We start from the raw sequence: 4,801 nt of genomic DNA on the forward strand, positions 1-4,801 counted from the left end.
CAGGGATTTTTGCATCTGCGACCAGTCCACTACTTCTGCGGTACCGCATTTGCGGTCATCCAACAGCTTATGCGGCTTTTCATTAACTCAGCCCCAATCCGCATATGCGATGCATCAGCCGCACTTGCACCATCGCAGGTGCGGTCCATTAACCGCTTCTGCAGTTTCCTGACTCCCCAGCCTAATTCCTCTTCTGCGGTTTCCTGACTCCCCAGCCTAATTCCGCTTCTACGGTTTCTTTCCCTGCATCGGCGAGATCGCACCTACGGTCCCCAATCCGCAGGTGCGGAAATATCAGAAGCAGAAAATTTTTGCAGCTTCAACAATATCTCAACTCCCCGTCAACCATCCGAAATCTCCTCGAGGCCCTCGGGACCTCAACCAAAGGCACAACCATATCCTAATACCTTATTCAATCTAGTACCAATATTCAAAACACCTCAAACAACATCAAATCAACCAAAACACATCGGATTCAAGCCAAATTTTCTAAAATCTTTCAAATTCCGCTTTTGATCAAAAACCCAACCAAACCACGTCTGAATGACCTGAAATTTTGCACACACATCCCAAATGACACAATGGAACTACTGCAACTCTCGGAATACCATTCCGACCTCTATATCAAAATCTCGCCTACCAACTGGAAATCGCCAAAATATCAACATCGCCAATTCAAGCCTAAATCTTCTCTGAACCTCCAAAACTCATTCTGATCACGCTCCTAAGTCATAAATCACCTCTCGAAGCTAACCGAACCATCAGAACTCATATCTGAGCCCTCTAACACATAAGTCAACATCTGGTTAACGTTTCCAACTTAAGCTTCCTTAAAAGAGACTAAGTGTCTCAAACTTACTAAAATCATTCCGGATTCGATCCGACCAACCCGATACCACATAACACGGACAACAAAGCATAAAAAATCACAAATGGGGAAAACGGAGCGGTAACTCATGAGACGACTGGCCAGGTCGTTACAAAGAACCTCAAGAGAAAATCTTTTTGGATTTTTTGAATTAATATCTTAAAGAAAACTTTAAAAGAGGTACTAAAAGAAAATTCTCTTTTTTTTTGAATTTTTAGTCTTAATGTACTAAAGGAAATATAAAAAGCACTTTTTTTTGAGTTCTAGATGTTAATTTTCTAAAGGAAAAACCACCTCAAAATTTTTTATTTTTTTTTAATTTCTAGGAATAGTATTTCTAAAGAAAATTCTAACGGAAATATAAAAACACAAAAATATCTTTTTTTTGTTTTGTATTTTTGAGTTATAACAACTTTTTCAAATACAAAATAGAAAGTAGAATAACAAAAGACTCGACATTACTATACAAAACTTGAAAGTAAAAGATGACATAAAAAGAACAACAGTCTCCTTAAGCAAACTCCTAAATGAGCGACTCTGACTGGATGGTCCTAGGGCGTCTGTCATGCCCAAACCCCGGTAAGTAGATCCACACCTGTATGAGAAAATTAAGACCAAATAAAGTTAAAGACCTAGAACACTATGTGAGATAATAACACATCCTGTTGGACAACATGCAAGACACGATTAAGGCTATTTTTTTTTAAAATAATTAACCTATATGGCTAAAAGTGGCTAAAAATACAAGATTGGCCAATACCCCGCGAAGTGAAGAACCTAAGATTTACTAGGAAGACCGGACCCTATGTGGGTTGCCTACGTATCATGCCCCGAAAAATGAGAATCAGTTATGTGTAGTTCGGGCAGATTGGATACGGGCGAGAATTGAAAAAAACAACACATTTAGAAAAAAAATATTTTTTGTCTTTTTTTTGGAATAATGATGACACATGTAAAATCTTTTTGGATCTTCTTTTTCTTTTTTTTATTTTATTGATTTTGGAAAAAATGATGGGGAAAGTGCAGAATCTTTTCGGATTTTTTCATTTTCCTTTTTTTTTGTTTTTTTCTTGAAAAAGTGTCAAAGAAAATTATAATTGGGCCCTACTTGCCTCATTATTATACTTCAACCTCTTTTCTTTCTCATTTACCCTCAAACCTCATTGGTCCGTCAAATGACCCCTTTTACCCTTGAAGATTGCAACATGTAGCACATTATGATGCATCAGGATTGTCTTTTATTTTGGGATACACTTATCCTAGATGGACCCAACCCCTGTGTTGAGTTCCCTAAGTCAAATGCACGTGATGCAAACAAACATTCGTACTAGGGATACGACATGAAGTTATGTTATTCTAGGTTTAAAACATTGGGTTCTGTTCTTGACCTGGCTTACCCGAGTGGACAACTCGAGCCGAAGAGGGGACAGCGTACCAGGAGCACTGAAGTCTACTCGGCTTTGTTGCTGGCCTAGCCTCGTTCTATTTTGGTATAACTTCTACAGAAAAAGCGGGCCACGCGAACATGTGCACCATTTTAAGAAGACTCAGAGGGGTGACGTAAGAAGACAGTTATATACAATTCAAATAATATTAAAGTAGTAAATAGACAACAGTTAGCACAAAAGGTTCACAAAATACAGTAATATCAACAAAAAATAAAGCCAAGTAAAAATCATATTAACAAGCTCGAATTCTTGAACCATGAACCAGAGATTCTAGGTTCTTCTCCCCAGCAGAGTCGCCATAGTTGTCACACCTCCTTTTCACTACCCCCGGAAGGGTATAACAGAGTTTTTTCAAATATAAGTGACAATCGAAACGGGATTATTTATTTAAAATCAGAGTCGCCACATGGGATAATTTATTGTGTCCCAAGTGACCAGTTTAAAATCCCGAATCGAGGAAATTTGACTCTATTTACGGTCTGCGAACACAGAAATCTGGGTAAGGAATTCTGTTAACCCGGGAGAAGGTGTTAGGCATTCCCGAGTTCCGTAGTTCTAGCATGGTCGCTTTGATCATACTTGGCTTAATCAAATTGTCTAATTACTTATTTTAGAACCTATGTGCATTTACCTCTTTCAATTAAAAAATCATCCTAAAATGAGTCACGCGTACGTGTACCCATTTGTTCGGCGCATCAAAAATCATGTCACGCGAACGTATCTAATATTAGTAACGCTTATTTATTATTAAGAAAGTTTGTCCGAAGTTGCGCGAACGCATACCTCAATTAATTTTTTAGATATCGTAATTATGTCACGTGAACGTGTACACAATCATGATGATAGATTAAGTCGCACCTAAAGCCAGCTATGATGTTTATTTTAGAAACCTTAATGATGTCATGCGAACGTGTACATAATCACAATAATAAATTCGAAACACGCCTAAAGGTTCACCTACCCGGGTGTGGTCGGCCTAAATATGCTCCTAGCGAACCCCAAATGAATTAAAAGTAAAACAATAAGATTGCCTCGAGCCTAGACCCGCATACCCAACATCAATTTAATGAATTGACCCAAACCCATTTTTGATCAACCCCACGATTCAAAACAATTCATTGTTTGTCATTTCCATTCAACTTGATGTCTTCATTCATATTGAACATATCTTATAAAACAAACTTTAAAGAAAACAAATTAAACAAAATAACAATGAAGCTAACCATGGTTAAATAAATCATAAGTAGATTCAAATTTATTGAAATAAAGAATTATATTCATTGACTAACAAGAGGGATGAAAGGATATGGACCTGAAAATGGTCTTACAATCAATCTAATTTGGTGGTTCATGGACAGAATACTGCAACTACGAATGGAGTTCAAAACAACAAATCCAATTCGAACAAAACCAGTGGACCCCACATCGGATGGCAATTCCAACAATCAAACACCTGTTTCAACTCAAACTTTATTTCGGAAAACAAAACTAAAAGAACAGCCTAAATTTCATTGCGTATTTTGCATTTGAAAGAAAAAACAAAGCTAGACGCAACTGAAAATCAGAAAATGAAAAGTCGAAATCAAAGAGCCAAAACCCCCCATTTTTCTTTAATCCTTTTTTGCCCAGATTTTTTTTGTTCTTGTGAATTTCTCATTTACCTCTCATGTTTGTCTGTTCCCTGCTGCTGTATGTGTGTGTATGCTCGTCAGATTCTGGCCAGTTATGGTGGTGAGGGAGCGATGTCAGCTGGAGTTTTTCTGGCAAGTTTGGTGGTCGACTGGTTCCGATCTTAGAGAGGAGCATCGCTGGGGTCGTTGTTGTGAGGAAGATGAAGAGAAAGGCTGGGATTTTTCACTAGGGTCCTGCGGTTGTAGCCCCTTTTCTGGAGAAGCAGATCGAGGAGCCCCTCTTTGTAAGACGGCGGGTAGGGATCTGATAGAGTGTAAGGTTTTTTAGGCGTAGGTCTAGGGCCTAAAGTCTAGGGTATTTTTCAGACTAGTTTTTGGTTATATAGAAGGGATTTTAGGTTAATGGGGTATGGGTTTTGTATTATTGGGCCTTAATATTGGGCCAAAGACTAACAAAAAACTATAAAATTCATAAAGACGGGATAAACCAACCCAAAACTAATTTCTCCTTCTAAATTTATATACAATTTATGATATAAAAATATAAAACTAATCTTAATTTATTAAACTAAACTATCTTAAAACATGAAAATATTTTTTGTGTTTTCAAGATTATATGAAAATAAAGATAAGGTACTATTTTTGTATATTTTTTTTAATTTAAATTTATGAAAGATACGTAAACTAAAATGTTTTTTTGAAATTTTTATTTTTTTGTGACGAAATAAAGTAAAAGAGTCAAATTAGTTGAAATAAAGATATTAGGCCTAAACTAAATATTTACATGCTAAAATATAAAAAATCTTGGGGAGGGTCATAAATCACATGTCTACATATGGCACTGGTTGCTCGAG

The 4,801-nt window shown here is 36.8% G+C and overlaps 1 long non-coding RNA gene across 1 annotated transcript; it reads right to left on the bottom strand.

The window, feature by feature from the left end:
- Positions 1-1,227: 1,227 nt before the first annotated feature.
- Positions 1,228-4,423, bottom strand: LOC142166336 (uncharacterized). Its single transcript, XR_012696672.1, has 2 exons — positions 3,629-4,423; positions 1,228-1,463 (listed from the first exon to the last, which is right to left on the bottom strand). It is a non-coding gene; the product is annotated as an uncharacterized LOC142166336 (long non-coding RNA).
- Between the last annotated feature and the right edge of the window lie 378 nt (positions 4,424-4,801).

The sequence above is a fragment of the Nicotiana tabacum genome, chromosome 11, assembly GCF_000715075.1.
Source record: "Nicotiana tabacum cultivar K326 chromosome 11, ASM71507v2, whole genome shotgun sequence".
Taxonomy (NCBI): Eukaryota; Viridiplantae; Streptophyta; class Magnoliopsida; order Solanales; family Solanaceae; genus Nicotiana; species Nicotiana tabacum.